Source organism: Lathyrus oleraceus, chromosome 7 (genome assembly GCF_024323335.1).
Source record: "Lathyrus oleraceus cultivar Zhongwan6 chromosome 7, CAAS_Psat_ZW6_1.0, whole genome shotgun sequence".
NCBI classification, from domain to species: domain Eukaryota; kingdom Viridiplantae; phylum Streptophyta; class Magnoliopsida; order Fabales; family Fabaceae; genus Lathyrus; species Lathyrus oleraceus.
This window is the reverse complement of record NC_066585.1, coordinates 288,647,394-288,672,811: the sequence shown is the minus strand read 5'-3', so window position 1 is coordinate 288,672,811 and position 25,418 is coordinate 288,647,394. Positions and strand designations below refer to the sequence as shown.

At 39.6% G+C, this 25,418-nt stretch overlaps 1 pseudogene; it reads left to right on the top strand.

The window, feature by feature from the left end:
• The first annotated feature begins 3,388 nt into the window (after positions 1-3,388).
• On the top strand, positions 3,389-4,816 carry LOC127103481 (3-phosphoinositide-dependent protein kinase 2-like; annotated as a pseudogene).
• Positions 4,817-25,418: the final 20,602 nt, after the last annotated feature.

Here is a 25,418-nt window from a genome sequence, read left to right as displayed (position 1 = left end):
TTCCTTCTCTAAGAGTCCTGTTAGATGTCAAGCTAGATGAAGCTGAATGGATTCGGACAAGGTTCAATGAGTTGAGTCTTATCGAAGAGAAGCGAATGGCAGCCATTTGTCATGGGCAGTTGTATTAGAGTCGGATGAAGAGAGCCTTTGACCAGAAAGTGCGCCCTCGATGTTTCCAAGTCGGAGATTTGGTGTTGAAAAGGATCCTTCCTCCTCAGACGGATCACAGGGGCAAGTGGACTCCTAACTATGAGGGACCGTATATCGTCACCAAGGTTTTCGATGGTGGGGCCTTAATGCTTGCAACGATGGATGGTGAAGACTTCACTTCCCCGGTAAACTCAGACGCAGTTAAAAAATACTTCGCATAAAATAGACCCGCTGGACGGTAAAAAGAACTGTCCAGGCAAAAATGGGCATCCCGACGAACCAAGAAGATGAAAAGGTTCAGGCAAAAATTAGGGATTTAAAAATGAAAAGATCGTACACCCGGTAAGTTGAAAACCTAAAAAGGCAACTTAGGCAAAAATGGGTATCCCGGTGGATTGAAAACCCGAAAAGGGAAATCCAGGCAAAAGTTAGGGATTTAGCGAATGACTGCGTTCTGAGTTAGTTCTGAATCTCATCTCATGTCGGTGACTGGAAAATTTCAAAAGGGTAGGAAACAGTCCAATCACTTTTTCAGAAAGCTGATCATCTGGAGGATCTTGAAGACGAGCAAGTCATAGCAGAATTGAAATCCAATAGAAATCCATTTCACATTGCCATTAGATTAATTCTTGTTTTGCGATTACCTCTTTCCAGGGATTGCTTCCTGATGTAAATGCCTATTCAGAGGCCATTCAATCAATAAAATCATGTTACTCAGTATATCTCTGTTTTCATTTTCATTTTACTGTTTTGTTTGCAAAAATGACGTCCGAATTTTTGATAAACATTGCATCATGACACATAAGGGCTTTACAGGTATATGCTTAATAAACATTTAAAGTTGATGTGAATTTTAAGTGCTTTGGATCATCTATTCAGAACAGATACCCTCGGGGCATTTCCTAAGCATGTGTGTCAGACTATACACTCCCCAGCGGAGTTGACAGTACCAGACTGTATCTTCCCAGCAGAAGCAGCTGCTCCTCAGAGTTCGATGCCAGATCGAGGATTTCAATCCCAGATCGATGATCTCTTTCCTGGAAGCATAACCTCGGTACCGTATCGGTGTTTGCTCCCCCCTGCTGAGTCATCTCTCGTATATTATGGTTGCCAGAACCACCATCGCTTCCCCCAACAACAGGTTTGCAGCGCCGTTTTCTCCCTAGTCAGAGTCTCGGTATCTCGTCATTTCCAGAACACCGCGTGGCCGGTCATTTCCCCACATAGTTCATTATGTTGTGCATCTCCAACAGTAGTGCCAGGGTCCAGAAGATTGTGATCATTTCCCCAATAGGATATCTTGCTTCAGCTTGGCATTTTCCCCAGCATTTCGCATCCCTGCATGTAGAATCATATTGCATTGCATCCTCCCAAATCGCGTAGCATTTCCATTTTCATGGAGCATTACGCCATCGCAAAATTCAAACATACGCATGTAAGCATAAAACATTCTCGGTATCCCAAGTGATAAGCCAGAAGTTTGTTTCCAGTGCTCAGACTGAAGGTTGTTCATGACTTATTATCCCCAGCATGGGTCGTTGGCCCACGTGCCGCCTCAATTATCATTTTCCCTATTTCTGCCAAGGCTGATAGGCATGAAAGTTTCCGGTATTCAGACCGAAGTGGCATTCAGGCCAATTTTCCGGTATTCAGACCGAAGTGGCATTCAGGCCAATTTTCCGGTATTCAAACCGAAGTGGCGTTCAGGCCAGTTTTCCGATGTTTAGATCGAAGAAGTTTCCGATAATCAGGTCGAAGTACTTATGGCATTCAGGCCAGTTTTTCCGATTTTCAGATCGAAGAAGTTTTCGACATTCAGGTCGATGCAACTTGTGGCATTCAGGCCAATTTTCCGGTATTCAGACCGAAGTGGCGTTCAGGCCAGTTTTCCGATTTTCAGATCGAAGAAGTTTCCGACATGCAGGTCGATGCAACTTGTGGCATTCAGGCCAGTTTCCGGTATCCAGACCGAAGTGGCATTCAGGCCAGTTTTTCCGATATTCAGATCGAAGAAGTTTCCGACAATCAGGTCGAAGTACTTGTGGCATTCAGGTCAGTTTCCGATTTTCAGATCGAAGAAGTTTCCGACGATCAAGTCGAAGTACTTGTGGCATTCAGGCCAGTTTTCCGATTTCCAGATCGAAGTGGTGTTCAGACCAGATTTCCGGTGATCAGACCAACATTGATACTCTCATATTCCGATGCTTAGTGTTCAGACTAATGTGCGGCGTTCAGGCCATGGGTATTCCTGTGTTACCATTTATTTTGGTATCCAGGTCAACTTTCTGTTTCGGTACTCAGGCCGATTTTCACCGTACCAGACGGATTCTTCTTTTGAGATTACTTCTTTGCCGATTCTGACAGGCATTGTTAATTATTTTCCCAGCGGAGTGCAAATTGTTCGTCTGTTCTTGGTATTCGATCACTCTTCACCCTAATCGTCAGAAAGCCGAGGCTATTCATATCGACAGGTTCACAGTGGATTGAATAGGGGCAGCTGTAACATCTCAAAATTTGTCCTCCTTTTCTTTCAAAAAAATAAAAATAAATAATCACGCATCCATGCATATCATATCATATCATATTGTATCATATCATATCACATCATGTCAGGATCAAAATCCGGGTCTTCTTAGTATTTAACCATCTCCCACTATGATCATATGAAGAGTGTCCAGCCTCATATTCTCTAGTTGAAGACGCTTAAATAGGGGCAACTGTCATACCCCAATTTTGGTCCTGAATTTTTTTCATTTTTATTTGGCACTTGGCCTAAAATTCACTTGCATACATTCATTCCCAAATCCATATTTTTGTTACACATTGGTCATTGTCTAGGCTTTTTTTATCATGGCGCTTTTGATTATAAAATGGATTTTAATTATTTGACTTTTTAATTTTCAATTTGATTTTTATTTCGAATTAAGTTTAATTCCAAATTTCAATTTAATCTTAATTGTTTATTTTACTAATGATTCAAGCTCTAATTGATTTTAATAAATGTTAGAATTGATATTAAAGTAATTTTAACAAATTATAGATTAATGTGATTTTATTTGGTTTTATTGGTTTTTTGTATTTTAAATTGACATTGAGATGAGTTTTACAAACACTTCAACCAAGTTCAAATTACAATCACAAATCAAGTTCCAACCAAATTCTCATTCATTCATTAATATCATACATTCAAAAATCATATTCAACCATACATTCATATCTAGGTCATTACATAATCATCAACCAAATTACCCTTCTCTCTCTACAGATAGGGTTTTCATTTTTCAATCTCAATTTCAATTCACCCCTTTTCATAGGGTTTCTGGAGAGAGAAAGTCGTTACATGAATGTAGGGTGCTGGTGTTGTTTGTTCTTGGGTTATTACTAACCGAGCTATGTTGGAAATGGAGAAGGATTTTGATTCCAAGGTCAAGATTCAACTGACTTCTTCCTCTTCCAATGGTGCTGGTATTGTTCAGAGATCCAAAAGCTTTATTTTTAGGGCACCTCAGGAGAATTACACCATTCAGGACTTTGAATTGGGCAAGATCTATGGCGTTGGCTCTTATTCTAAGGTTGTGAGGGCAAAGAAGAAAGACACAGGAGTTGTATATGCATTGAAGATCATGGACAAAAAAAAATTATTACCAAAGAGAACAAAACTGCATATGTGAAGTTGGAACGCATAGTGCTAGATCAATTGGATCATCCTGGCATTGTGCGGCTATATTTCACATTTCAAGACTCATTTTCTCTGTACATGGCACTTGAATCCTGTGAAGGTGGAGAACTTTTTGATCAAATTACCAGGAAAGGCCGTCTAACTGAGGAGGAGGCACGATTCTATGCAGCTGAAGTTGTTGATGCTCTTGAATACATACATGGTTTGGGAGTGATACATCGTGATATTAAGCCAGAGAACTTATTACTCACAGCTGAAGGACATATTAAAATAGCTGATTTTGGGAGTGTGAAGCCTATGCAAGATAGCCAAATTACCGTCCTTTCAAATGCAGCATCAGATGACAAAGCCTGCACATTTGTGGGAACAACTGCTTATGTCCCTCCAGAGGTTCTTAATTCTTCTCCTGCAACTTTCAGAAATGACCTCTGGGCACTTGGCTGCACATTATATCAAATGCTTTCTGGTACTTCTCCTTTTAAAGATGCAAGTGAATGGCTTATTTTCCAAAGAATTATAGCAAGAGAAATTCGATTTCCAGATTACTTTTCAGACGAAGCAAGAGACCTTATTGACCGGCTATTGGATTTAGACCCGAGCAGGAGACCAGGCGCAGGACCTGATGGTTATGCTATTTTGAAAATACATCCCTTTTTCAAGGCAGTTGCCTGGGATAACTTAAGGGCACAAACTCCTCCAAAACTTGCTCTGGAACCCGGGACTCAATCGACCGCTGCCGATGATGTTCAGGAGTCATCATGGAGTCCTTCTCACATTGGCGATGGTTCTGCAGCTTCTGCTAGACAGCCTGATGGCACTGCACCGTCTTTAGAGGGAACTGGTTCAATAACCAGGCTAGCTTCAATTGATTCCTTTGATTCAAAATGGCAACAATTTTTGGATCCCGGGGAATCTGTCCTTATGATCTCCATGGTGAAGAAATTACAAAAATTACAAGCAGGAGGTGTCAGCTCTTTTCTACATTAGGACAACTAGATCTCATCCACCAATGCCTGAACAACTGTCTGCTGAGGCGAAGGACTTTTTGCTGAAATGCTTTCACAAGGAACCGGATTTAACACCTTCTGCATCAAACTTGTTACTGCATCCATTCATCATATGCGAGTATCATGAATCTCATTCAATATCACGCGGTTCAGTCAGAGACTCCTGCAATCGGATGGCAACAGATGGGACGAACTCTAGGAACTTTTTTGGATCCTATCCAAGGATCAACGTGTACAGGCCTAAAGGATGTTTGTCAGATGGATAGTTTAAGGTTCTCGAATGCAAATCTTCTAAAATCAGCTTCCTGTCCAAAACAGACCCAACATCAAATGGTCATACACAAGCATAATTGTAAACCGGCGGAACATATCAAAAGTGTAAGCAAGACAAGCACACACAAGGGCACAACTAGCAGAAAACAATATCACTTCCAAGCCATGAAGAGCGGTGACATACCTTGAAGCTAAAGCCGCAGGTTTGTTGTCCAATCTGCTATGAGCATGAGCAAATAGGCTCTATTGTAAGCTTGCAACCAACATTACCAAGCTTGTCAAAGTCAAACCAAGCTCACCGTTTTCACTGCAGTAAAAAAAATGTACGATTAGTCCAAGGCTTGTGGCAAGACATGATCTGAAATTTGCATTAAAGCTTGCAAGAGATGCAATTGTTTCTCAGTCCAATATGCCTTCTAAATCTAGCAGTGTAAACAGTCTGAATGAAACTTGTGTCATTTGTTTGGAGGATACTGATCGTAGTCAAATATTTTCAGTTGATGCATGTCAGCACAGGTATTGCTTTTCTTGCATGAAGCAACAAGTGGAGGTGAAGTTACTTCATGGAATGGTGCCAAAATGCCCTCACGAGGGATGCAAGAATGAACTTCTAATTGACAGTTGCCGGAAATTCTTGACTTCTAAATTAATTGAAACCTGCAACAAACAACAAAGTTATCAGCAGGTACAATATTAACCATGACAATTTCAACCACTGCATCTAGATCTCAAATCCCACTGGTTTTTCGTGATTCCTCAATAGTACTATTTAGGGATCTTCATTGCTTTTTGAAACTGATTTCGGTATAGATCAAAGAAAGCTGGCAGGGACTGTCAAAGGCTTCGTTTGTTTGATGGTGTGGTAAATCACTTCTTTAGGGAAGTTCTTCTTTCCAATAGTATTTCTCAAGGCATTTAATCCGGCTTTAACCACAGCAGTTGAAGACATTGGTGGCATTGAAAAGATTCAAAACTGTGAATGAATAGTTGAGTAGAAATGAGTAGGTTGTCTTTCAGACCTCGACCACTTGACATCCACATTAACCATTTGGGCATAAAAATACACATGTGTTTGGCTTTGAACTCACAATGAGGAGAAATGCTCATGAAGGCTGTAGCAGCTAGAATCAAACCTGCAAAAACCAGTTGGCAACATCAACATACACACTGAACCCAACATGTGTGAACTCTACATAAAATGCCAACTCATGACCAAAAGGCTAGCCAAATGATGAAGCAAGAACCATGGCCTGCATCCAACATAAAAGCAACCAAGTTCAAACTCTTACAATGCAGTAGGTGACAAGCCAAAATCTAAACCATGCCACATCAAACTAAATGGCTAACAAGGCTGCAAATCCAGTTGCATACCTGAGTGCAAAACATGACCATTGAGACAACCTTGCGAGTGTTCTACACCAATCTGCATCAAGTCAAATTACCAAGACCTGTCCCAAGCAACATCAGGTAGTAGACCTAATTTGTAACAGTATCAAGATCACAAGTGAGCCACAACAACCAATTTAGACACTTTGTGCGACATGTTTTCTCAGATTTTTAAACAAAGAGGCATTGCTTATTGAAATTCAGACGAACCGGTAACACCGAAGAAGCAATGGCTATTGCAACACAAACCTCATAGTGGCAATAGAAATTCACTGCAGTAAAAAACACGTAAACACTTAGCAAGGCGGTAAAATTCTACCAGTAATCCAAAAGAGGAATTGAGACAAATTCAAAAAAAAGAAAGTACGAAGGTTCAGATTACCATTTTCGAACCTAGCATCAAAGAGGTCAATCCAATTTCTGAACATCCAAAGTGCTTTGCAGAGTTACTCTTCTGGAATACCAAAGACACCAATTGAAACCCTAATTTGTAAAGCATAAATAGAAAACGAATCAGTGAAAAGAAAAAAACGAAAAAACCTGGAGGCGGAAAATCCCAAAGACAAACCCTAATCCCAAAAATCAAAGAACCAGTATTGGAAGAGAGGAGCCGGAAGATTTAAGCACCTGATTCGCCGTCTCATCGAAGGTGAGATTTCCGCTTGAGGTTTTTTTTGAAACCATGGATTTACGTTTTTTTTGTTTAACGTTTGAGCATCTGAGTTTGAATGAGTGAGGTTGAGAGCGATTGAGCGAGCTTTACTGAGAGTTTGAAAGGGATTCGTGAGTTTGTAAGAGACGAGTTTGTGAGAGGAGTTCGTGAGAGTGTGAGAGAGACGAGAGGTTGAAGGCGATTGCAGAGAGCGTGAGATTGGGAGAGAACGAATCTGTATCTTTTCCAATTTATTTATTTTTCTTTTCTTTAATTCATTTTAAATAGGATAGGTTTTTTTTGAAAATATTAAAAGTTTGTTTAAACTTCCTAAATTTTAGTTAGTAAATATTACACATTTTCAATGCACATTCTGTTGAAGAACCCAACAGCCAGGCGGCTGGGTTTTAATTTTTGGTTCCCCATCATTTATTAGGATAGTCCAACAGACTCTTTTTTTATTTTAGTTTTTATTCTAATGTTTAATCTATTTTAGTTTATATATTTAAAGTAGCATCAAAATAATAAATAACCATGAGTGGTCTGGTGGAAAAGGGTAGTATCATAGTCTTGAGTGGGGTGGGTTCGATACTCATGTGTAGCATTGCTTTCTTTTGGCATTTTATTTCTTTTAGCTATTTTATTTTCTTTTAGCATTTTCATTTCTTTTTATGTTTATGCCTTTATTATACTCATAGTTTCATTTGTTAATAATGCAAATTTGTTTTCTTGTAATTTCATCATTCATTCAAAACCATTTTAAAACTATTAAAATCATATTTTCTCGATTTAATATCGAGCCCATTTTCCACACCTTTGTAAGTCGATTGCTTTTTAAGCATCACCATCAACCTCACATAGCTTACTCTTGGGCTTTCTTACAATGAGCCGGTTCTCTTGCACTTACACTCATATTTCGCATCATTTGTTGTTTGGGCCTGATCTAATTATTTCATGATTTTGAATCCCCATTTGACAAAATGTACCCCACTTCCCTAATGTGTATATAATGTTGTATTGTTTTATTTCTCTATTTGTTTTAGACACTAACCAAGGAGTAAAATCCACCATTTCTAGAAAAATACAAAAAAATATGACTCGATCCAACGTCGAGTATTTTCTCAATAAACAAATCAATTCATTTCGCCCTCCTATTCTATTCCTTTTCTTTCAAACTTTCATCAAATGCTTGATTCAACGTCAAGCCATTTTCTCTAATAAAAACTCAAAAAAATATTAATTCATAAGTCAAGACTTTTTCAATAAAGATGGAAGTGGAACGTGGTGTATACCACGCACTCCTGAGACTAGGATTCGAGATGTATATCTCGCCAATCCTAGTTCTCGCCATCACCCAATTTATCCACTTTGCTCTATCAAACACTCATTCAAATCTTTCTCAAACGTCCATCAATACTTGATCTAGGTCAAGTCATTTTCACAACAAAACTCAAAATACCTAATTCTTATTTAACACTTTTTCAATAAAGGTGGAAATGGAACATGGTGTATACCATGCACTCCTGAGACTAGGATTCGAGATGTATATCTCGCCAATCCTAGCTCTCGCCATCGTCTAAAATTGTCAATGCGGTTTCTTCAAACCCTTTCTCAATCAAACCTAAAAACACTTAATCTCTATTAAACACTTTTGCAAATAAAGATGGAAATGGAACATGGTGTATACCATGCACTCCTGAGGCTAGGATTCGAGATGTATATCTCGCCAATCCTAGTTCTCGCCATCACTCAAAGCACATCCAACCAATCAAACTCTTTTTCCTCTCCGCCGTGCGATCAATAAAAAACCTTTAAAAATGAAAAATATTGTCTTAAGAGATACAAAATAATGTTTCGGCCACGATTGTCGAGTAGAGATAAATGACGCTTTTCCGAATGTAGATTTGTAAATCCTAACACCTAAGTACGTATTGCATGACAACTCTAGGGCAGAACTTCCCCATTTCTTTTAGACCTTCCGTGCGTCTCCGATCTTGTGGCATGTCAATCCATCCTATTGCAAAGAGGTAACTGCCTAAGACTCGATTCAGCGAGCTGCGACACCTACTGCTAGGATGTGGACACATTGCCCACTCTCCTTTGACACAACTGGTGTCCTCCTTTGTAAGTCCATGTTCAGATGACAATCCCTATGTAGCCGAACTACGGCAACTCTGATTCTCATGTTCAGATGAGATACGTAGGCATAAGATGTGATGTCTTGCCGAGTTTGACTAACGACTAACAACTAATCCTTGTTTGCTTTCGCCCTTATTGCGATCCTTTCTCTCGCCCTCGTTGCGATCGAGACTTTCCTTTTCTCTTGCCCTAGTTGCAATCGAGACTTTTGTTCCCGTTAGTTAGCCGAACTACGGCTTGCTCTGATTCTCATTCCAGATGAGATACGTAGGCATAAGACGCGATGTCTTAGCGAGCACACATCCCCCAAACCCATAGGTAGCCAAGCTACAAAGACTCTGATTCTCATTCCAGATGAGATACGTATGCAATGGATGCGACATCCATGCGAGTCATTTTCTTTGACCCTTTCTTTTAGTAAATAGTGCATTAGATAAACACACACCCTTTAGACAAGAACAACAAGAGTGGATCCCGTAGAGTACTACGGATGCGTAGGGGTGCTAATACCTTCCCTTTGCATAATCGACTCCCGAACCCAAAATTTGGTTGCGAGACCTTGTCTTTTCCTTTCCTTCTCTTCAGGTTTACTTCGAGCGTTTCCTTTCCCTCCTTTGGGATAAATAACGCACGGTGGCGACTCTTCTGTCACTTCTTTCTCGCCGGTTGTTTTTTTCGCATACTATATTTTTTAGGTTGCAACAGCAAGCTAACACTATCTCATTATGAAGTGGGACCGCTTACGAAGGGCCTCAGAACCCAGCAATGAGCGAGTCCAAAAATTCTAAAGAAAATATGCCTACCAACCAAGAAGAGGATTCGGAGGAATCCGAGAAACAAACCAACCAAGAAGGTGAAGCCAAGGATAAAACTTACAAACCACCACCGCCGTACAAACCACCAATCTCGTATCCGTAAAGACTTAAACAAACCAAAGTCAACAACCAATATAGTTTTTTTATAAAAGTGATAGAAAAGCTTCATGTAGAGATTCCTTTTACCGAAGCTATCACCCAAATTCCGTCTTACGCCAAATTTCTCAAAGACATCTTAACTAACAAGCGTAGGCTCGACGATCCAAAACCCTTGGATGCAACTTTATTTCTGAGGATAAACTTGCTAAGAAGGAGAAAGACCCTGGTAGTTTCTCTATACCTTGCATTTTAGGAAGTCATGTGATCGACAAAGCTTTCCTAGACTTAGGCGCTAGTGTAAGTTTAATTCCCTTAGCTGCATGTAAGAGGTTAAACCTAGGAGAATTACAACCAACTAAGATGTCCCTACCATTAGCCGACATGTCTGTTAAGTATCCTATAGGCATTTTAGAAGACATCCTAGTTAGGATCGGTTAACTTTATATCCCAACAAACTTTGTGGTCATAGATATAAAAGAAGACGAAGATATCCCTATCCTTTTAGGTAGACCATTCTTATCAACAGCTGTAAGACCCCAATTTTGTCCCTAAGATCCCTCATGGCATCATAAGCATTGCATTGCATAGCCTCAAGGATCTTTGAGCATCTTGGCTTCCTTTCCCTTTGGATGGGGATCTCTTGTGAGTGGTTTGAGATCACTAAGCATGCTTGCATTGTATATCATTGCTTTTCTTGTTTTAATCACTAACCAAAAGCACAAAAATATGTCATTTAACATTTTGTTTTGTAGCTGAAGTAATCACAGGTCAAGCAATTCAAGAGCATCCTTTGTGTAAGAGCTGATGGTATTTTCTTGAGATGAGACCACATGATCATTATATGGAGCTTATATGAGCTATGGTTCCATTTTGGAGCAAATTTCCCAAGTGTTAAAGGCTCAAGTTCATCAGTACATGTCAAGGTCATCTGAGGACCAGAATAGTCAACTGTACAGTCAACTAAGGGCTTTGAGGTGGGGAAATGATTTGAAACACCTCATTCATGTTCAAAAGAGGTATATTTGTCATTTCAAACATCTATCTTGAAGATTTTGAAGTCATGGCAAAAGTTTCCAAAAATAGAAAGTGACATGTAATTCAAAGTTTCCAAAAATGGCAAGTTTCTAGTCCATATTCAACTTGACTTTTCAACATCAAAGAAGCTTCAAATGGATTTTTGTTGAACATGAAAGTTGAACATCTTTCTCTCCCCTTTTCAAAAAGTCCTATTTCATGATCATCTGATGATTGGTTGAGAAGTTATGGCCAAATGATCACAAAGTATACATGGAATTTCAACATGGCATAACTTTTGATTCAGAACTCCAAATTGGTCCACTCTTTTTGCAAAATGCTCTTCATGACCAATACATTCCAAATCAACCTTTGCCATGCATGGAAGAGGCTCATATGACCACTTGTTCATACATGTGCATTTTGGAGGGAATTTTGATAATTCAAATTTGGTTGATCACGCAAGCCAAATACCAATTCCATGATGATTATTTAATGATTTTAAGTGAATTTGAACCTTGCATGGGTACTGTTCACGTGTTACATGGCCATGCTAGGTGCATTTGGCAATTTAGCAATTCACCTCATATCTCCCTAATTAAGATTAACCAATGCCTAATTGTGATTTCAGTGTGATTAGTGGACCATATATAAGGAAAACCCTAACTGTTTTGCAAAAAAGTAACAGAATTCAGATCAAAATTTCCATTTCCCTCCAAAATTCTCTCACTTTGATTTTCAATTTTCTTCACATAAACCTCAAATTTCTTTGCATAATCATGATCATGGAGTATCACTGAGCAAGATTCAACCACTGGTTTGAAGAATTCTGTCCAGAATCGTGCAGATCCAAAGCTTCAACATGTCAATGGATTTCTGAAATTGAGCTTGATTCAGGTTGTTTCAAGTGTTGTTTCTTGCATAAAGCTTCTAGTCAAGCATAGAGGAGTAGATCTGGAGAGTTTGGAAGCCTGAGGACACGATTTCAGTGAACTTCATTTCAAGTAAGTTGAAAATCAATTCTCATATTTTGCTGTTTCATGTACATGATTATGTAGATCTTGCATTGCTGAGCACACTGATATGTTTAATTTTGAATTTGGCTGAGAAATGAACATGTATGGTTGAATTAAAGTTTTGATGATGAAAATGTTTTGCTTCGATCCGTGCTTGTTAGGAGGAATTAGATGAAATGATTGTGATATTTGGATTCTATGTTGCAAGAGCTTTCGAATCATATATAATTTGTAAGATTCTGGAAAAAAAATCGTGATTCTCCGCCGGAGACGGCCGGAGAAGACGACCGGAACTACTGTTCCGGCGTCTGGTTATGTTGCTAGGGTTCGCGCCATGTGGATGTTGACTGTGCGCTTGCATGGCTATTTGATTGGCTGTTATCCTTTGACCGTGCCTGAGTGTGCCTTGACTCGCTTATGTGGCTGCCATGTAATTAATGATGCGCCGTGTTTTGGCTTAAGCGTTTTTGGATCCTTTGTGCATGTGTTCGATACTTGGCGTGTGCATTTTCTGAATTTAATTTGAGTTCTCATTTCCTTAGAGCGTGTGTTCGATCCCTGGTATGTGCATATGCTGATTTATTTCAAATTTCATTTTCCCCCCTATTTTCCATGTTTATTTCATTTTATTTGTTCAACTTTGAAAAATCATTAAAAAATGAAAAAATGCTTCAAATTGATCCCAATTTTTTTTCATGTGTTTGTTTTAATGTCTAGTTTTTTTTTAATATTATTTTCAAGATTTGTTGATGTCTGATTTTTTAATTGTGAATTTTTGATTGGACATTGTGTTAATTTGATATGTTGTGTTCATTGCTTTGTGAAATGCTATGTGTTGATCCATTTGATCTGAATTTTTGCATGCTTGATCTTCACTCATGATATGAATGTTTGAGCACTGGTTTGAATTTTTTCTCATATGCTATCACTGGTTTTGATACATGAAGATGTGTGTGACAATTTGTGTCACATTTTTGGCATTGCATTTGTGCATTTTTGATCACCTATCATTTGAGCCCTTCTGGATCTAATTGTTTGCATGATGTTTGTTCATGACATGAGTAACTTACATAAAAAATTTCATAGCCACTGGATGCATTTCTGTTTTGATTTGGATTTTCTAATTTGGATATCCACTTTGTGCACCTTTGCTTGCCTTTGCTTTACATTGATCATTTAATGCATTTGCTTTGTGAATTGATGCTGGTCCTTTTGAGGACATTTTATGACATGTTTAAATGTGCATTATGCAAAAGATTGACTTCTGTTTTGATCATTTGGTTTGGTTTTGGACCTAGTCTTTGTACTAGTGTTTTGTACATGAACTAACCTTGACTTGTGTGTCAGGTTTGGACACTTAGCATTAATGGTTGAGTTGCTCACCTTTTGAGATGCGAATTGGATTGTGTTCTGACTTTTTTGTGTTTTGTAGGTTCTAATTGAGCTCTTGAGCTCATGATTGCTTGACCATTGCTCATTGAATTGTGTACAGTTGATTGGTTTCACTGTTTGTTTTCTGATTGGTTGTCTGAGATATTAACTGTTTAGCTTTTGTACAGGTACATTAGTTGCTTGCTTTTAGCTCTTGCTTGAGCTTTGGATTATGGTTGATACACCACTTAGGTAGCTACTCTCTTACTCCATGTAGTCTGGAAGTCCTGTCACCTTTTTGGCAGGCATTTGGCTGAAGTCCTCCTTATGAGGCTCTGATTGTGTTTGTTTACATTTGTGCCAAAAACCTCTAAATGAGGCATGTTACTTGATAAGTCCTCCTAAGTGAAGAGGCAATTGACGGATAAAAGGGATTAGCAATCAATCCCCCGTTATTCAGTGAGTCGTTCATTATGCTCGCACTACGTGCTGATGCTTTTGAACAAATACCCAAGATCTTTGTATAGTGTCTGTCAAGTGGAATAGGGTCCCTCTTTCTGGATCCCCACGCTTTCTTTGTCATTAAGCTCACCCAGGTCAGGGTCAAGAGCATGAGGTCTCATCCTCATTTCCATTTTTATCAGTTTCACCCTAACTCTCAATGTTAGTGGTTAAGAGCTACAAACTACACTTGTACAATTTGGCTTGCTTGTCGAGGTTGATATGACCCCTCTTGACTAAAGCCCACCCATTTGTTTGAGCCTCTTGTGTGTATATAGAGTGTGATGCATTGTTTGCTTGATTGCTTTTGCATGTGTTTGCTTTTGATGTTGTTTTGTTGTTAGGATTCGGATCTAAGTCCATATATTGGCATTCTGTTTCCTGTTTGTTGTTTGGAGTTGGATGTAAGTCCATATATTGGCATTTTGTTTCCTGTTTGTTGTTTGGAGTCGGATCTAAGTCCATATATTGGCATTTTGTTTCCTGTTTGTTGTTAGGAGTCGGATTTAAGTCCATTTATTGGCATTCTGTTTCCTGTTTGTGCTTGGAGTTGGATGTAAGTCCATTTATTGGCATTCTGTTTCCTCTTATCTTGTGGTTCTCTTATGAGACTTTTGCTTTTGCCTTGTGCTTATTCCAAAGGAACTTACTTGGATCATCTCTATGATCTTGAGAAAGGAACTCCTATTTGTGGTTTCATTCCTTAACCCTTACCTTTTTGTGACTTAACCTTTCTTCATCATTTCACCCAAACCAAAAAACTTTTGTGCAAACATTTGACTTGTTTTCAACATGAGAAACCTAAGCCTTAGGCTTTTGATTTTCAAACTTTCTTTTCATAATACGCATTTTGAATTGAATCTTTAAGTCAACTTTGACATTTTTGTACATACTTCTAATTGGTTAATATAACCCACTCAAATGTGTTTCTTTTGTGGTTCTCATATGTCCACTTCTTAATCAAATTTTTCATAACCTTTAGCTATTAGGTTTGAGTTATCTTTGTGGTAGATATAATACTCACCTTTGTCCTTAGTGATGGATAATAAGCCTTTCATGCTTATTATAGGGTTAACCCCTCACTAGCATGTTGAAGCTATCCTCACATGGTGGACTTGTGGTTTTTCAGGTTGAGTTTTCTCCCTTTCATAACAAAAGACCTTAAGGCTTTTGGACCAATCAATCCACTCATTTGTTTTTGAAATCTTTTACCCGAACTACGAGGTTTTGATCCTTGTACGTAGGCAATGGGTTTATCCATCCAAACACAAAATGTAAATAAACTTGTATATTCTTTTCTCATCTCTTCAATCATGTTTGCACAAAATAATTTCATAAACAATAACCTTTGCAACAAGCGTGAAAAGGGCTCCCTAGGAGTACCTAGGATGCATTGGGTGCCTAACACCTTCCCATTGCATAACCAACCCCCTTACCCAAATCTCTGACATTTTTACTAGTTTTTGATTTGATAAAACTTTTTAGGTTTTTGTTCGCTTTCTAACCATTCCTTTGGATAAATAGAAGTGCGGTGGCGACTCGACTTTTGTATGATTTACCTTGGATTTAGTCAATATCTCCAATGGTAACGAATACACCGCTACAGAAAAGTGGCGACTCTGCTGGGGATGAATACCTCTTCCTAGTCGGTTTTACCAACTTTTCACAATTGTTGTATTATATTTGTTTATGACATATTTTTGTGCAATTTGGGATTACTGTATTATTTGTAATGATTGAATTGCTTGCTATATCTATTGCTTGTTTGCTTGGTGATCTTTGTGAGATGAGTTCTATACCCGAACTCGAGTGCACTTAGGATAGGAGAATGGCATAGTCTCGTCGACTTGTGTGGAGTTATTCCTTAGCAAGTTGACTTGCGAGTCCATTCACTTGGTGGAGGTCATGTTGGGATCAATAATGTCACACAAGTAAGTTGTGGTTAGACATTACTCTTTCCAATATGTGCCTTAGAAGCCAAGGACCTTAGTTTACCAAGCCCATCTTGGCCTATCTTTAGGACGTAGTGCGGAGGTCGTTCAAATGTAAGATTTGATACGATTGTTACGCGATACTACACTCATAAGAGTCTCTCTCGAGAATATTTTTGGAATACGAGTAGTCGTTTCTCCGATAATATTCGAAAGATGGGATGATAACTATGGGAACCTCTTGTAGAACATGTTCGACAGGTTTAAACCCTAGTACACTCCCTTTGGGTGGTTCTTAACCGAGACTCCATGCTCGTGACATGCAACAAACCCGTGATTCATGGTTGATCCGTTCATGCATCCTTAATATCAATGGAACTTGGGTGTTGATAAGGTGTAAACCATAATCCACCAAAATGGATGATTGATATTAAGGATAATATGAGCCATCCCATGACCTTTGTTTGGTGTGCTTTGCTTGATCCTTGAGTGTGATTGTTGCATTCATGCATTCATGCATTCATCTGCATCCATATCATCGGATAAAAAGAAAATTTTCAAGGAACTTAAGGGGTTTATTTGCAAAATTTTCAGACATGGAAAAACAAAGAAGGAATACAAAGAAGTACAGCTTCAGACAGCCCGATCTGAAAGAGTTAAGGAATCTGACATCCTATGTATTAGATCCTTTGGGTTTCAAAGCTCGCTTTGGGAAGCTTCTTCCTCTTCTGACTACTCAGGTTGATGAAGGGTTGATGAGCGTGTTGGTGCAGTTTTATGATCCTCTGTACCGTTGCTTCTCGTTTCCGGACTTTCAGCTGTTGCCTACCCTTGAGGAGTATGCTTATCTGGTGGGTATACCAATTCTGGATCAGGTGTCGTTCAGTGGCTTGGAGAGTATTCCTACTTCTCAAGAGATAGTTGACTTGTTGCACATAGATGAATCTCTGATTCGTGCTCATATGACTACCAAAGGTGGAATTCAAGGTCTCCCTTCTGAGTTCCTCATTGCTCAAGCTACTGTCTATGGGAGGGCCATGAGTGAGGATGCCTTTGAAGCCATATTTGTACTTCTCATCTATGGATTGGTATTGCTCCCCAACATCGACAAGTTTGTGGATGTGAACGCTATTAGGATCTTCTCTGCTCTTAATCCCGTTCCGACTCTGTTGGGTGATACATATTTCTCTTTGCATATGAGGAATGCAAAGGGTGGTGGCGCCATTATGTGTTGTTTGCCTCTGTTGTATAAGTGGTTTATTTCTCACTTACCTCAGACGGTCGCCTTCAAAGAGAACAACGGATGTCTACGGTGGTCTACGAGACTGATGTCTCTCACTAATGATGATATCTCTTGGTATAATCGTGTATATGACGGTGTGCAGATTATCGACTCTTGTGGTGAATTCTCCAATGTGCCTCTTCTTCGTACATGTGGTGGGATTAGCTACAACCCTGTTTTAGCACGTCGTCGGCTTGGGTTCCCCCTAAAGGATAAACCTAATAACATTCTGTTAGAGGGTGTGTTCTTTCAGGAGGGTAAAGATCCCCAAGGCTTAAAAGGCCGAATGGTTCGCGCTTGGTGCAAGACCCATAAGAAAGGCAGGAAGGAGTTGGGTCCTAAGAATTGCATTGCTTTGGAGCCTTATACTGCTTGGGTAAGGAAGAGAGCATCTGAGTAGCTCATGTCTTACGATTATCCGAGACCTACACCTTTGGTTGTGGCTGGGCCTTCAACCCTCCCTAACCAAGGCGTAGAGAAGTTGAGAGACGAAGACCTATCACGTGCCTGGATTCGTGAAAGGGAAGAGTTGCTTCAACAGATTAAGGAGAAAGATGCTATGATTGAGTTCCTCGAGCATCAGGTCATTGATGATCCTGACGATGCATGGACTTCTCTACTTCCGCAGTCTTCCAAGTTTTGGAAAAGGAGGTATGATCGACTCGCCAAAGAGAAGGCGGATATGGAGGCAGCCTATGAGAGAGAGGTGAAGAGGCTTCGTGCAGCTTATCTTCCTGTGTCCCGAGCTTCTAGGGATCTATAGGATGATTATTTTCCTTTTCTCTTATATATGAAAGACAAATGATGTACTTCTTTTCCCTGATATATTTGATGAGATATTTCCATATGCAATAAAATGCTTAATATTTCAAAATTTGCAAATAAGAACCCTAGAGTTCCTTTGAAATAAAAACAAATCATATGCACAAGCATTGCATGCATCATATGCATAAGCAGGTGTTGTTCTGGTCTCGTGGTCTAACTTTGTTGCTCTTCATTTATTTTGAAGACAAGCTGACTCACCGGTACTACACCAGAGCCAACTCTTCCAGATTGATGGATCATCTAGAGCAAGAGAACCGTGAACTCAAGGAGAAAAGGCTTTCCTAGCTAGCCATTTGTCTTCCTTCTCATACATAGATGCTGAGGATGAAGTTGGAACGCCTTTCCAAGCTTTATCTATAGTCGAACCTGTTGAGAAGAGAACTCCTTCATTTGCTTCCTATAGAGATACGAAATTGGCCATTGAGTGTGGTGCAATTGTTGGTCTAGGAAAAATGATCGAGCTGGAAGACAATAAGTCTCGGGCTGGCATTGGCTTTTCTTCTGGGGTCTTCAATGAGAAAGGATTGTTCAAGAGTGGAGGTTTATCCACACCGGTCAGAGTGAGGAAGTTGTTGCTGTCTTGGAAGAGGATGCAGCGGACTCTGATAATTTTGTCATCCCTGGTGGGATCTGCAACAATTGGGTCGTTGTGGATGTTCCTACAGTCATTCATAAGTCAGAGTAATGATTCACTTTGTTTGAAAACCCTTCTCCCATGCCAAAAGGAGAAGTGATGACATTGTTGGCAACATTTATACAATGATATTTTCATTCAATAAATTCATGTTAAATGTTTGTTTTCCAATTATTTTCCATTTTCGATTTTTTGCATGAAATTGTTGATCACAAAAAACCCTAAAAAAGGGAATAAAATCAAGCTTTTCATCTGCATAATGATTTGCCTTGTTTGATTTCTAAAAGCTTTTTATATCCAAAATCATTATGCAGGTTGATTTCTAAACCCATTGAACATAATGATCCAACACCATCTCCCAATTTTGAATTCCCTGTATTCGAGGCAGAGGAAGATGATGTTGAAGGGATTCCTGACGAGATTACCTATCTACTTGAGCATGAAAAGAAGATCATTCAGTCGCATCTTGAGAACCTAGAAATAGTCAAATTGGGGTTTTATAGATGTAATATCAAAAAGGGGTGAAAAATAAAATCAATAAAATCAAAAAAATCAAAAATCAAAAAAAAATGTAGAGAAAAATAAAAGAAAAAATGGCGCCCTTAGACCCCAAGTTGACTGATGCTGAATGGATTCAGAGTCGTTATGACCAACTGAATTTGATTGAAGAAAAGCGATTGACTGCCATGTGCCATGGTCAGTTATATCAACAGAGAATGAAGAAAGCATTCGATAAGAAGGTTAAGCCTCGTGTGTTCCGAGAAGGTGACCTTGTGCTCAAGAAAGTCTTGTCTTTCGCGCCTGATTCCAGGGGCAAGTGGACTCCAAACTATGAAGGTCCATATGTTGTTAAGAGAGCCTTTTCAGGCGGTGCTTTGATACTTACAACTATGGATGGGGAGGATTTCACTCGTCCTGTGAATTCAGATGCAGTCAAGAAATACTTTGCCTAAAAATAAAAACAGAATAGCTCGCTAAGTTGAAAACCCGAAAGGGCGGCTTAGGCAAAAAATGAACGTCTTGGTGGATTGAAAACCCGAAAGGGCGATCCAGGCAAAAGTAGAGACATAAAAAATTAGATATTTGCATCCCGCTAGATTGAGTACCTCATCCTGGGGCAATCTAGGCAAAAGTTAGGGATTTGGCAAGTAACTGCATCCTGACAAGACTGTGTTCTACATCTGTCATCCGTCAGAGATTCCTGTTCATTCGTCGTCAACTGAAGCTTCGAATACATCGAATCCGGAATTGGTGGAGAAATGGTCATTATGTCCAATGTATCCCTTTTCCAATATATATCACCAATTTCAAACTTATAAAGATCTATGGAGTCTTGCCATTTGCAGACTACCATTCCATCAAATAAATTTGAACCTTTATCCAATTATTTGCACTCTTATTTGTTTCTATTCAACAAATGTTTTGCATGTTTTAATTGATAAAAATATCATTGTTTTAATGAACAGAATTTTTAGCAAAATTGTTTTTTTAAACGAAGTGAACATTCACAATGATAAAAGATACTTAGGAGATTCTCAGTGCTCTCCCAAGGGTGGTATGATTTCCAACAGGGTAAGACATCTCTTCATTTCTCTGGCATTTGTTTGTATCCTCTTCCTCCGGAGCCTTTCGTGGTTTTTTCCGAGCAGAGTGCCTTTCTTGGCTTCTTCCTCTATCAAGCGTTGGGAGGATTCATCCCTCTTCACTTCAGCAGAGTAATTTTCTCTCCTCGAATGTGTCCTCGTTGGAAGGTGCAGTATTTGGTGGTTGGTCCCCAAAATCCCTTTATCCATCGGATAGACTCCCCAATAGAGTTGCTCATGTGGTAGAAGTGGTCTTATATTAACCCCTATCCCCGGTTGGAATGTTCATTGATTCCTCCCTTAGCAGAAGAGCAGTGGTACCTCCCTCTTCAGCAGGTGTGTACCCTTTTGAAGGTTCAGTATTTGGTGGTTGATCCCCAGAGTTCCTTCATTTCCTCATATAGATCCCCAGCGGTGTTGTTGGTGTGTTGGATCTTATCTATGATGGTGTTATCCCCTGCAGAGATATTGTTGTGTTCTGGCATCTCTGATCCACAGCAGAGTTTTTGGTGATGGATTTTATCTGTGATAGTTCATCCCAAGTAGAGTTGTTGGTGTGGTGGATCTTATCTGTGTTGACGGTTTCCCCAACCAGAGTTGCTTTTGTCTGGCAGAGTCCACTTATGCATTGAGCACTTCTCCCCAGCTGAGACTATTGGTTTATCCCGATCTGGTCTCCTCAGCAGGTGTGATCTCCTTAGTGAGTTTGGTATCTTGGTGGCTGATCACCAAATTCCTCTTGTATCCCTCAGATGGATTTCCCAGTAGAGTTGCTGTTGGATTTCCCCAGTAGAGTTGCTGATGGATTCGCCAGTAGAATTGTTGTTGTGGCAGTTTTTGCTTGCGCATATACTCTTTTTCCCTAGCCGGTTTGATTGATGATTCATTACTCAGAGATTTTGTGGTTTCCTGATATCTCTGATTCTCCTGCAAGGACTTTGCTTCCTAGCATTCTGGATCTCCAGCAGATGGATACTCTCCAGTTGGAATCCTGGCTTTCTCTCTTGAGATGTAGTACCGGGTGGCTGTGTGCCTTTTCCTGGACCTGTTTGTGTTAGATATGTCGGTTTGTCAGCATTCATCATACATGAATCACGCATATATACATGCATAATCATAAACATTCAGATATTCATGTTGCATTTTTGCCATATATCTCTTGTTTGTTGTCTCCTGCTAGTTGGTGGTATATCTCCCCAAGCAAATGGGTGTGTCTGATCTTTCAATATAGAGTCAGCCCCTTAAGCAGAAAGTGTTTATTCTTTCCTGCCATTTCCCTACTGAGTTATATCCTCGTGGATGACGGTTGTTTCCGTTTCCTCCCAACACATATATTGGGATGGGTTCCCCTATTGAATTATATCCTCATTAGGATGAGTCTTGATTCAGTTTGCCTTTTTGGTTTGATCCTAAATTGGCTTTTTGTGATTGTTTCTGGTGTTTCCCTGTGATAGATGAATATTTGCTCAGTTATCAGCAATCCTTTACCTTATTCCTAGTAAGGTCGCCAATATTATTCACCTTATCCTCAGCGGATTTTTGTGGCTTCTACCCAGTAACCGGTAGTTGTAAGTCCTATCTTTGTGGTTTTTTACCCAGTAACCGGTAGTTGTAAATCCTACTTTCATCCCCTAGCAGAGGTAACCTTTGGGGTTCATTCTGGTTGATGGCAGATTTTGTGGTCTTCTACCCAGTAGTCGGTAGTCGTAAATCCTATATGTTTTCTCCCCATCGGAGTCTGTGCTCCCCGCGGTATAAATGAATATTCGCTCAGTAATCGACAATCATTCATCTTATCCCCGGCTGAGTCTGTGGTTTTCTACCCAGTATTCGGTAGTTGTAAACCCTATGTTTCTCCCTTCGCAGAGTTAATCTTGTTGTTCATCCTAGTGATGACGGTTACTCTTCCGTGGTTTTCTACCTAGTATCCGGTAGATGTAATCCCCTCTTTGGCGGTTATCTTCATCCAATATTCGGTTTTGATATTCCCTCCTTCTTGTGGATAATTGCTCTGAGTAAGCAATTTTATCCCCAGTGGGTCCTCTTTCATTTACCGTTTGTCGGTGATGTTTGTTATTCCCCTTTTTGAGCATATCTCCCAGTAACCGGTGATATGTCTCCTGGATCGTTGCCTTCGTCAATGTATCCCCAATGAGTCAGCTCTCATTTATCCTTTGTTGATAATGATTATTTCTCCCTTTGATTGGTCATCATTATATACCTAGTTTTGGCATCCCGATGCCTTTCTTTTCGGTTGATTTATCCTTTATTAACCCAGTAACCGGTTATGGATAATCTTCCATGCGAGTATATTATCTACGTTTTAACGGTAATAGATAATATATCTCATGCACTCTTTAGTCGAAGCCTTTTGTGTTTCCCCAGTTGAGTAAGATTCGTGTCCCTTTGTGGAATCGAATATTCATCCTCCCCATTTGTTTGGATAATTGCTCTGTTTGCGCAAGTTATCCCCAGCGAGTCATCTTTCGTCTACCCTGTTGTTGTTGGTAACGATTATTTCTCTTTTCGGTCGATTTATCCTTTATTAACCCAGTAACCGGTTGTGGATAATCTCCCATACGAGTATATTATCTACGTTCTGACGGTAATAGATAATATATCTCATGCACTCTTTGGTTGAAGTCTTCTGTCCTTCCCCATTCGAGTAAGATTCGTATTTCCTTGTGGAATCGAATATCCATCTTGTAAGTCGAGTTTGCTTTTTCAGCCCTCCCTTCGGATGATAAGTGTTTTGGGTTTATTCCCCAATTCACGCCTCGGTTGGTCACCTATTATATACACAGTAACCGGTATCTCTGGTGTCCCTTCCTTTCGAGTGTATTATCTACGTTCTGACGGTAATAGATAATATATCTCATGTGCTTTTCGGTCGAAGCCTTCTGTCCTTCACCAGTCGAGTAAGATTCGTATTCCCTTTGCGGAATCGAATGTCCATCCTATAAACAAGTTTGCGTTTCTGCTCTCTTCAGGATGATGAGTGTCTTGGGCATTAACCCCGATTCACGCCTTGGTCGGTCACCTATTATATACCCAGTAACCGGTATCCCTGGTGTTCCTTCCTTTCTGCTCCCTATTATGACTTTTGGTCCCCTGTGGAGTCAGATTTTCCTGAGTTGAAACATACCTTTTTTAGGTCTTCCTCAGATGATTTGGTTGATTGATATCTCTCACCCTTACACCGGTCTTAGATATTCATTCTTCCCGAGCTTGTTACCCAGTAACCGATAACACCTCATTCCCGCTGCTTCCCCTGGAGAGTCTTTTTAGATTTCCCCAGCGAAGTTGTCAAGCGAAGTCCCTTAGTGGATTGTTTTTGTCCGGATTTTTATCCGAAGTATCCGTTGTGAATAGTTTTGTTGTGTTGGTGTTTTCCCCAATACATGCATTTTCCCCGGCAGGGATGTTTTGTTCACATCTTTCCCCAGTCCGAGTCCGGATTTTTTATCCTAAGTATCCATTGCGGATAGTTTGTTGTGTTGGCGTTTTCCCTAACACGTGCATCTTTGAGTCAACTTGAGTCTTTCCATTGGATTTATTTCCCTTTGGAATTCTTTTCCCCAGTTTTATCCCTTCACTCCCTAGTTTCAAGTCGTGACCTGCTCACTCATCTCTTTTTTTTTATCCCCACAAGAGTCCCTGTTAGAGTCTCTGTCCCCTAGTGAGTGTATCACTCCTATGGATTTTTCAATTTCTCCGGGTTTTTTTTCTTCTTTGTGGACGCATATCCCCACAGAGTTTTGTTTTTGCATACATACATTTGCATTATGAGGTCTCTCAAGGACCAAAATTTGTCTCTTTTTTATTATTTAAGCCCAATATATCTCGTCGAGACGAAGATTTTAACCTTCATTTCTCCGGTTAGAATGACCTTAAATAGGGGCATCTGTCAGACCCCAATTTTGTCCCTAAGATCCCTCATGGCATCATAAGCATTGCATTGCATAGCCTCAAGGATCTTTGAGCATCTTGGCTTCCTTTCCCTTTGGGTGGGGATCTCTTGTGAGTGGTTTGAGATCACCAGGCATGCTTGCATTGTATATCATTGCTTTTCTTGTTTTAATCACTAACCAAAAGCACAAAAATATGTCATTTAACATTTTGTTTTGCAACTGAAGTAATCACAGGTCAAGCAATTCAAGAGCATCCTTTGTGTAAGAGCTGATGGTATTTTCTTGAGATGAGACCACATGATCATTATATGGAGCTTATATGAGCTATGGTTCCATTTTGGAGCAAATTTCCCAAGTGTTAAAGGCTCAAGTTCATCAGTACATGTCAAGGTCATCTGAGGACCAGAATAGTCAACTGTACAGTCAACTGAGGGCTTTGAGGTGGGGAAATGATTTGAAACACCTAATTCATGTTCAAAAGAGGTCTATGTGTCATTTCAAACATCTATCTTGAAGATTTTGAAGTCATGGCAAAAGTTTCCAAAAATGGAAAGTGACGTGTAATTCAAAGTTTCCAAAAATGGCAAGTTTCTGGTCCATATTCAACTTGACTTTTCAACATCAAAGAAGTTTCAAATGGATTTTTGTTGAACATGAAAGTTGAACATCTTTCTCTCCCCTTTTCAAAAAGTCCTATTTCATGATCATCTGATGATTGGTTGAGAAGTTATGGCCAAATGATCACAAAGTATACATGGAATTTCAACATGGCATAACTTTTGATTCAGAACTCCAAATTGGTCCACTCTTTTTGCAAAATGATCTTCATGACCAATACATTCCAAATCAACCTTTGCCATGCATGGAAGAGGCTCATATGACCACTTGTTCATACATGTGCATTTTGGAGGGAATTTTGATAATTCAAATTTGGTTGATCACGCAAGCCAAATACCAATTCCATGATGATTATTGAATGATTTTAAGTGAATTTGAACCTTGCATGGGTACTGTTCACGTGCTACATGGCCATGCTAGGTGCATTTGGCAATTTAGCAATTCACCTCATATCTCCCTAATTAAGATTAACCAATGCCTAATTGTGATTTCAGTGTGATTAGTGGACCATATATAAGGAAAACCCTAACTG